The sequence below is a fragment of the Saccopteryx leptura genome, chromosome 12 (genome assembly GCF_036850995.1).
Source record: "Saccopteryx leptura isolate mSacLep1 chromosome 12, mSacLep1_pri_phased_curated, whole genome shotgun sequence".
NCBI classification, from domain to species: Eukaryota; Metazoa; Chordata; class Mammalia; order Chiroptera; family Emballonuridae; genus Saccopteryx; species Saccopteryx leptura.
The window spans coordinates 40,112,483-40,122,876 of record NC_089514.1 but is presented as its reverse complement, the minus strand read 5'-3'; the positions used below and the strand labels follow the sequence as shown (position 1 = coordinate 40,122,876).

Below are 10,394 nucleotides of genomic sequence, written 5' to 3'. Positions count from 1 at the left end.
GGACAGAAACGGAACTTAACAGAAGGCTCAGTGAACATAAATGACATGGCAAGATAAGTGGAGACTTTCTATATTTACTAGGCTCAGGCAGAAATTACACATACAAAAAAAAAAAAAAAGACCAGCCTTGGCCAGTTGGCTCAGTGGCTAGGGCATCGGCCCAGCGTGCAGATGTCCCTGGTTCGATCCCAAATGGGTGAAGCGCCCATTTGCTTCACCTCCCTCTCCCCCTTCTCTCTGTCTTCCCCTCTTGCAGCCAGTGGCTAAATTGGTTCGAATCTCAGCCCTGGGCACTGAGGATAGCTTGGTTGGTCCAGCATCGGCCCAAGACTGGCGTTGCTAGGTGGATCCTGGTTGGGCGCATGCAGGAGTCTGTCCACCACCTCCCCTCCTCTCACTTAAAAAAAAAAAAAAAGACTACTTTCTTCCCTGAAGTTTTCTTATCTATATGAAGCATAAATTGTCTCCAAAGGTAGCACTGATCGTATAAATCAAGTTTTTTCTGCAAAAACCATTGATCTCTAAATTAAGAGCACTTTGATTATGTACAATATATATATATATATATATGTATATATATATATATATATATATATATATATATATATATTTTACAGAGACAGAGAGGAGAGTCAGAGAGAGGGATAGATAGGGACAGACAGACAGAAATGGAGAGAGATGAGAAGCATCAATCATCAGTTTTTTGTTGTGACACCTTAGTTGTTCATTGATTGCTTTCTCATATGTGCCTTGACCGTGGGGCTACAGCAGACTGAGTAACCCCTTGTCCAAGCCAGTGACCTTGGGTCCAAGCTGATGAGCTTTGCTCAAACCAGATGAGCCCACGCTCAAGCTGATGACCTAGGAGTCTCGAACCTGGGTCCTCCGCATCCCAGTCCGATGCTCTATTCAGTGCACCACCACCTGGTCAGGCTGATTATGTCCAATATTTTTTTTTTTTAAATCCCTACATTTTTAGTTTTTCAACAATCTTTTATTTTATTTTATTTTTTTAGACAAAGGGATCACGAGCCTCTCCCTACCCACCCCAACCAGTATGTGATTTGGTCTGTAAAATCAACCACAGAATGGTAGGGACTTTCTACATGATTTGGGATTGTGCTCCGTGTAGCTAGCCAGCTAATAAACTCCTCAAAAATTAAAAAAAAAAATCATTTTTTAAAACATACTCATTTCTGTCACATGATGTTATAACCAACAGAAAATTTTCATTTGGGTTTTTGTTTTCTCTTACCCTCTAATGGAGATCCTTTGTACAACACACAGTGCAACGACCACGCACTCTGAGAGCAAGTTTACCTTTTCACAGGAGCGTCGCCTGTCTGCTCGTCCACGTAGTCGCGCTTCAGCTCCTTGGGAACGTCACTGTCACTGTCGTAGTCCTGATAGGCACTCTTCTCCTGCTCGTCAGACTCATACTAGAGAAAACACAGAACACTCCACAGTGGGTATGAAGCCAACCTTCAGGGGGTCTTTCAACACAACAACAGTAGAAAGTTCTTTTTTTTTTTTCATTTTAGAGAGGAGAGAGAGAGAGAGATGGGGGGAGGAGCAGGAAGCATCAACTCCCATATGTGCCTTGACCAGGCAAACCCAGGGTTTCGATCCGGCGACCTCAGCATTTCCAAGTCGGTGCTTTATCCACTGCACCACCACAGGTCAGGCCAGAAGAAAGTTCTTAATATAATAAATAATTCAGCTTTCATTTTGCCATCAAGAATCATACTGCTTGTCCATTTTCTTCACCATCCTACCTCAACTAGCTCAAAAAAGAAACAAAAAACGAACATTATATCCACAAAAGCTTGCAGACACCCATAAATAAACAAACAATAAATAAATAAAATCTGCACATAAATAAGAAACCAAAAGCCCTGCTAGACCTGACCTGTGGTGGTGCAGTGGGTAAAGCGTCAGCCTGGAATGCTGAGGTTTCCGGTTTGAAACCTGGGCTTGCCCTGTCAAGGCCTATATGGGAGTTGATGCTTCCTGCTCCTCCCTCTCTAAAGTCAATAAATAAAATCTTTAAAAAAACCCAAAAAACTTGCTAGGCCTCTCATTGAATTTTCAAAATCATTCTGTTAGGGAGTTTGATCCCCGTTTACCAGTTCCGGAGACCAGTATGACGACAACATGGAGAGTTAACCTAATTCAGCGGCTAGTTTCTGAAACTCTAACACTATGACAGGCCAGACTAAGGCGTGGTGCTGACCCTCAAGGACTTACTCTGGACCTGGAAAGGAGTAGCTCGCCCCTGACAACTGCGGATGAGCATTACGAGCATGCTCTCTCACTTGTACAGTGTGGTCCTGATGACATTTCAGAAAGCTGCTCGACACAAACTTGGCTTCATGATTCCACCGTACAACAGATCCTCATTTTCAAGGATTCTGTACTTGCAGAGTCTCCTACTCACTGAAACTTATTTCTACCCCAACAATAATACTTCATGAGACCTTTGTGGTCACTCATGGATCTGAGCAGAGTGGCAAGACTTTTGTGTCACCGAACATGGACATTCCCAGCTGGGACAAACAAGTTGACCTCTTCCTTCTTGTATCAGCTTTTCTATTGTAAACAAGTGTCCTTTTCATAGTATACTGTACTTTTTGATGGTAATTTCACTGCTTAGAATGGCCCCTAAGCATAATATTAAGTGTTATCCAGTGTTCCTAAGTGCAAGAGAACTACAACGTGCTTTATTGCAAAAACATACGTGTTGGATAAACTTCATTCAGGCATGAGTTACAGTGCCGTTGACCACGAATTCAAGGTTAATGAATCAACACTACATATTAAATTAGGTGTCCTTAAGCAAAAACACACATAAAACAAAAATACACATAATGATCAGTTGATGAAAATTTGGTGACTAGAAGCTCACAAGTACCTAGTCCCATATTTCCCCTAGGAACGTGGTTCCACGTTTGCTAATTCAGGGTTCGTGGCGACTTTATAGAACACTAATACCATAAACAATAAGAATCAAATGCTATGCAAGATTTAAATCTAAAAATCACCAATACAGAGGAACAGTATTTCAAAAATATTGGAATGGCTTTTAATCCTTTCAGTTTAGTCCACTTTACCAAGGCAAATTTCACAAAGAATCAATAAGTTGTCGTTTTAAATATAATTTACTATAAAATAACTTCTGTTTCATGACAAAAATAATGGTGTACTTTCACAGCAATATTTTTTAAAATTATATCTTCACTTAAAAAAGGCAATGCCGAGGCGGGCACGGGTGGGAGCTCGCGGCTGGCGGCGGCTGTGCGCGCTCTCCTTAGCCAGCGGCCGGCCTCGGAGGAGCCGAGACGACGGCTTAGCCAGGTGAGGCGCCTCGCGGGACGGAGCGGAGGGCCTGGTGTCCACGGGCGAAAGCCCCCGTCTCCGCACACCGCCCCTCGCGCTCCATGCCCGGGACGCCGCCTGGTCCCTCGCCCCGTCGCTGACGGCGCCCGCCTCCCCGGGCAGCACCCACGCACTGCGCGCTCCCCCAGCCGAGCCGTAGGCTGCAGCTGTCCGCAGCTCGGAGACCGGCGGGGGCTCCGCGGCCGTGGGGGCGTAAGTGGATCGTCGTTCCAGCTACATCTTCACCTGGCTGTAGCTCGAACTCTGCACCATGGTGGTGCTGTTCACGAAAGGTGAAATCAGATGCTACTGTGACGCTGCTCACTGCGTGGCAACTGGTTACATGAGCAAGTCTGAGCTGAGTGCCTGCTTCTCTAGGCTTCTGGATCCTCAGAACACAAACTCCGCACCCCATGGCTGCCTGGACTCTCTTGCAAGCACAGCGGACACCTGCCACGCCAAACAGGCACGAAACCACTCTGGCACCACCGTGCCCACGCTGGAATGCTGTCGTGAAGACATGTGCAATTACAGAGGGCTGCATGACGTTCTCTCTCCTCCCAAGGGGAGGCCCCAGGACCAGGAAACCGGTATCTGCATGACGGCAGCAGAAACCTCATCACCAAAGTTCAGGAGCTGACGTCTTCCAAGGAGTTGTGGCTCCGAGCTGCGGTGATCCCAGTTCCTATTGCTGGAGGGCTGATTTTAGTGTTGCTTATTATGCTGGCCTTGAGGATGTTGCGAAGTGAAAACAAGAGGCTGCGGGACCAGCGGCAACAGATGCTGTCTCGTTTGCACGGGCACCACACCAAAAAGGGGCAGATTGCAAAGTTGGACTTGGAATGTATGGTGCCGGTGAGTGGGCATGAGAACTGCTGTCCGACCTGTGATAAAATGAGACAAGTAGAACTCAGCAACGACAAGATCCTTTCCCTGGTTCACTGGGGCATGTACAGTGGGCCCGGGAAGCTGGATTTCGTATGACTTGTCTTGTGTGGACTGAGCTTTTTGGATGCTTGAAGGCCTTTTGAGTTCCGCTGGACCGAAGCACTTTATCTGAAGAAAAACAAACCCACGTCATCATCTTTGAGGGAGAGAAAATGACCTCTGCAAACAGAATCTTGGATGTTTCTTCTGAAGGATTATTTTGCACAGACTTACATCCAGTCAGATGTATTTTTTGCTTTGAAATTAGAAAAAGCAAAGAGAAGACTATGTACACACTGTTACCAGGGTGATTTGCATTTGAGGGAGCTGGAATGAGTACCTGAATAAACTAAAATGTGCTCTTAAAAAAAAAAAAAAGGAAATGCCCAAACTAAAATACAAATTCAACACATTTTTGTCAAATCTGAACAGTTTTCAATTTCAGCTTGATCAAAAATAAAATAAAAATTATACTGGTTCCCTCGGGAGATTATGAAGATCAGAAGGACCCATCCAATTAAACACTGTAAAAACATTCTGCGGTAACTATGAAGAAAGCATTCCCTCATTGTAATTATGGGGAAATGAGGGTCACAAAGTTAAAATAACTTGTGAAGAGCCACAGAGCTAACGGAAAGTTTGCCTTCAAACACTTCCCATACCTCATACTACCTCTACTTTATATTGTTTTTTGAGCTGCTCAAAGTGTTATTAAAACATTGTACTTCTAAATCCAAAAACAACTCTGCTAGGCAATCAAGCAAGATAGTATCCACTGGCAGTAAAGGGAACTGGACACAAGGACACTCTGAGTTGCCCAAGAGTGAAGCTGAGAAAAAAAGTGCACATGATCAATTACTCATGCATCCTTATCTCTAACAAATCATTCAAATCTGCAACAAAGAAACTATACTCTTACTCGATTAGTAATCTGGTAAGAACATAAACATACAAGCAAAATTTATCCTTCAAAAGGACAATGTGAACAAAGCATAGTGTAAAAGCATTACCTGTACAAGTAATAATCACAGGAACAGAAACACATCCGTCAGAAGACGGGTGGTCAATGGATAAATAAATCTAGCAATTATCTTGCTCAGTGGGTAGAATACTTTTCAATAAGAAAACCTCACTTATGATCCACAGTATGTTTTAAAACCACCACATACCCCATTCGAGGCCAGAACATTGTCCGTTTCTTCATCTTTGTGGTTGGCCTGAATTTCAAATGGATTTCCACCACTCCAGTACTGCTCAAACAAGGTTACTGTTTTTGAGGAAGTTGAGGCTGGCTGCTTACTGGGTGAAACTGATGGGGAACGAGACTGTTCCGTGAATTTAGATTCTTAGACATTAAAAAAGGAGCCAGATATCGTTTAGAAACAACAATAAAATTCAACTGCATTAACATTCATCTACGTAAATATAGGGTTAGTGGGGAAAAAATGACTTCTGACTCTCTGAGTTATTCACTTTTATTTATTTTTATTTTGGGGGGTTATTCACTTTTAAATCTTGCAAACTGTCTGAAAGCACAAATAAGAAAATACATATTCAAAGGTTTTCCTAAAGACAAACTCAGTTGCTGATTACAACAGTGTTACCATTACAACAGTGTTATTTTCATCAATCTACTCTTGGCTTACTTTATGTAACTGCACAGAAAATGTTTGCAAATAATTTAAATTTGAATGATAATTTCAAAAATTTTAGCATAGCAAAAGCACTAATAAAATATGGTTTTAATTAATAGTCTTTTTAAAAACTAATTATTGTTAGGTTAAACACCTTGCATACTTATTTGCTTGTGCCAAGATATTCTACATGAACTCATCAAAACCAAAGCATAAAGGATATAACTTTCTTAGAGTGTTGTCTCCAAACATTCATTTATTTTTCTTCATATACCAGCAGACAACACACTTGTGGAGGTCAGACAATACATCTTACTGTCCTAGCTTGCCCTTCATCCATTATGTTCCATTAACTTCCTATATAATGTTGGGAATGTCACCTGGCCTCTACAGGTCATCTAGAACGAGGGAGTCACAAACACTTAAGTACCCAGTCCAAATCATGTATTTCCCAGATGAGGACACTGAGGCAGTCTTGAAGGATTCAGTGCAAAGTTGAAGATGATGCAGCTAATTAGAAGAAGAAATAGAATAATCTCTAGAGTTCCTCTGAATTACAATACTATTATTTAAAAAATATTTTAACGCCCTGGCTGATTGGCTCAGTGATAGAGCTTCCACCCAATATGTGGAAGTCCTGGGTTTGATTCCCAGCCAGGGCACACAAGAGAAGCAACCATTGCTTCTCCATCCTTCCCCCTCTTCCTTCTCTCCACCCCCCTCTCTCTCTTCTCCTCCCATAGCCATGGCTCAAATGGTTTGAGCAAACTGGCCTTGGAGGCTGAGGATGGCTCCATGGCCTTGCCTCAGGTGCTAAAACAACTCAGTTGCTGAGCAATGGAGCAATGCCCCAGATGGGCAGAGCATCTCCGGTTAGGGGGTGTGCAGGTAGATCCTGGTTGGGGCACATGTGGGAGTCTGCTCTCTGCCTCTCTACCTCTCATTTAATAAATATATGTATATATATTTATTATATATATGTGTGTGTGTATAAATACAAATTTATTCGATATTTCCCTTACACCTTTTAATTTTTAATATTAATCCCAAATTTAAATTTTTTCATATTCAATGATAATCCTAAAAATTACAGTAGCTTGTTAACTTCCAAATGATGTAATTGTATTTTTAAATTGTATCTATACATTAAATCAAATCAATCACACTGCTTAAAAGTCATGACATTATTTTTATAATTCTAAATAAGGGTGGCTATAAATTAATGAGACATTCTTTTACAAAACGAATCTACAGGAATACATGTGTCAGGTGACACTATATCAGATGTGAATAGTTTTCAAGGTAACTATATTTTTTATGTGGTCAGAACACTTAACATGAGATCTATCCTGTTTAAAAAAAGCAAAGTGTCAAACAGTAATGTCCACTGCAGGCGAAACCAGGTAGCACAGCTCTCTAGCCCTATTCACCTGCATAACTGAAACTTCAAGGAGCTACTGGGAGATAATGCTCATTTGAATGGGAGTGTCCAATATCTTGTAAAATAAGTTGATTTATAATTACACCAGCCATATATTTACACACACACACACACACACATACACGCACACAAAACTTGATGGTTAAATATAAATCCAAATAAAATTATTTAAAAAAAGATTCTAAAGTCAATGTTAGAATCCATAAAGTTGGGTATACTTAATCACCTAAATATGGCAAAAGTAGATGAATAAACCTAAACAAGGTTTTTACTTTTTAATCTTAAAAACTGTTTAAATAATGTTAGGGAATCATCTAAATATATGATTCTAAAATAATTTTTAAATTAATGTTAATTGTGCTCTATTTTAAAGCAGTTATTAATCAATACATTTCAGTTAGTTAATATTCCACATTAGGAAAGCAGTATTATAGAACTGGATAGCAAGTAAGCTAGTATACAATATGAGCATAAAGACTATCCCTATAAAAAACAACTTTTAAGCATGTTTTCTTCACATTTATCCAGAACAAAAAAAATTGGTTCTAGAAAGCCATTACTCCCAAAAGCAAAAACTAAAGACTGTATCTTTAAACCAAGATCTAAGTTTATACACTGTATTCACAAAATCAATTAACTAATAAAAAATAGTGAAGAGCATTCTTTATAAGTATCTTTATTTCTGAGGCATTTCCTCATTACAGGTAAATAAATGAGTTGCAGCATATATTAATAACCTACCGATCCTTTTAAGAAATGACAGAAACTCTGCAATTATATTTTTATTAAAAACCATCAAAATATAATTGTTTAATTTTCTATAAAATTTAAACAAAGCTGTAGACCATCTTCTGAAATCATGAGAATAAAAATTACTTTAATTGTGACTCTTTGCAAGTAAAAGAGTTTTCCTGAAGTATATAAACTGAACTTGTAAAAACAGATATATTTCTGACATCCAAAAAATGATCATTCTTGCAAAAGAGGCTTACTGCTAATCACTTTTAAGGAAGGAAAGGCACTATTCTTTAATTATTTTGTACATGCTCTCACATACGTGTTTTTTAATGACTAAATAAAAGACAGATTTTTTTATTCTTAAGAAACACTTACATGAAGTTGCAAGATGCTGAAATTTGACTTAACAGGACAAAGTTCCCAGGTCTCATTCTCCAGAAACATTCTAGATTCATCAAGCTGTGTTCTAGAAAAACAAAAAAAAATTCCAAAAATTAATGTATACTATACACAACAGGTATACTGTACACAAGGATTATGAAAATAAAATATAATATGAACAATTATAGATCATGATCACAATCAACTTTAAGGACCCATTCAGACCAACACAATAAATACAAGCACTTACTTTTGTTAATATTTTATCATCCAAAGAAAAACTTATATTTACTTAAAAACTTCAAATATTTACTAAACTCAGAATATTTTTTACTCCATTGCAAAAATAATACATACATAGAAAATGACATTTTTATTAAGGGAGTAAAGTAAAACTACTCACCAAATAATGTATTTAAAACATCCTCAGCTAACCATATATTAATGCCAATAAACAGAGAAATAATTGACAGAATTTATGAGATCATAAATACAAATACTGTAAATGCTTTGCTAAAAGCATAGATCATTTTTTTTTTTTTTTTTTGTATTTTTCTGAAGCTGGAAACGGGGATAGACAGTCAGACAGACTCCCGCATGCGCCCGACCGGGATCCACCTGGCACGCCCACCAGGGGGCAACGCTCTGCCCAACAGGGGGCGATGCTCTGCCCCTCCAGGGCGTCGCTCTGTCGCGACCAGAGCCACTCTAGCGCCCGGGGCAGAGGCCAAGGAGCCTTCCCCAGCGCCCGGGCCATCTTTGCTCCAATGGAGCCTCGGCTGAGGGAGGGGAAGAGAGAGACAGAGAGGAAGGAGAGGGGGAGGGGTGGAGAAGCAGATGGGTGCTTCTCCTGTGTGCCCTGGCCGGGAATCGAACCTGGGACTTCTGCACGCCAGGCCGACGCTCTACCACTGAGCCAACCAGCCAGGACCTAAAAGCATAGATCTTAATCATGCTTACTAAACCATAATATCAAGATGATTACCACTCTTCAGATATATTAATGCCTATCTCCACACAGCATTTACAAGTTAAATTAGCAAATATGATACTTATGTACCTGACATTGCACTGATCACTATGTCATACTGATCTCTTTCTTTAATACTATGGTCTTCTGTCTGTCCTGAAAAATTAGCATATTATACAGGGAATTTATAAAAATCCTTTCAGTTAACCCCGGAAACCAAAAAAAAAAAAAAAAAAAAAAAAAAAGCTAAAATAGTAGCCAAAAGTGAAAACATTAACTGTCCAGTTCATGACCTATTCTTCCCCTTCAGGCTAACAACAAAATCTTGATTTTGTTTTTTAAAAAATCTACAGGTTCTAAAATAAAGAGACAACTAAGGGTAAGTCTGTGAAAACAGAAATTGCTCCAAATATTAGAGTTAGCAGACAAGGACCTTAAAATAATTAAAATATTGTTAAATAAAAGAAAAATATGTACAAAATGGATAGAAAGAATTTCAAAGAATTACAATAATAAACAAAAAAAATCAAATAGACATTATCTAACTAAACAATGACAGCACCTCAAATTAAACATTGATTGGATAAGTGAACCCGCAGAAGAAAGGATCAGTGAACCCCAGAGTAAAACAGGAAACATCCAACTGAAGCACCAAATTTTAAAAAATGGAAGAAACAGAAAAGATCCTAAGAGATGTCTAAGACGGTCGAAGCATCTACTCTGCACGCAACTGGATAGAGGACGGGGAAGCAGAAGCAGTATTTGAAGAGGTAATGGCCAAAAACTGCCTCAAAAGTGACTGTGCCCGTACTTCCCGCCACGTACAAAAACTAACTAAAACAGGTCATAGATCCAATGTAGGGACCAAAACTACAGAAGTTTACAAACCTTACAATTCAACAATAAAAGGACCATGTCATTAAAGAAA

At 39.6% G+C, this 10,394-nt stretch overlaps 1 non-coding gene and 1 pseudogene across 1 annotated transcript; both read left to right on the top strand.

Moving 5' to 3' along the window:
* Window positions 1-2,303: 2,303 nt before the first annotated feature.
* LOC136383871 (BMP and activin membrane-bound inhibitor homolog pseudogene) lies at window positions 2,304-4,359 on the top strand (annotated as a pseudogene).
* Window positions 4,360-6,522: 2,163 nt separating this feature from the next.
* Window positions 6,523-6,598, top strand: TRNAI-AAU (transfer RNA isoleucine (anticodon AAU)). The gene has a single exon. It is a non-coding gene; the product is annotated as a tRNA-Ile (tRNA).
* Window positions 6,599-10,394: the final 3,796 nt, after the last annotated feature.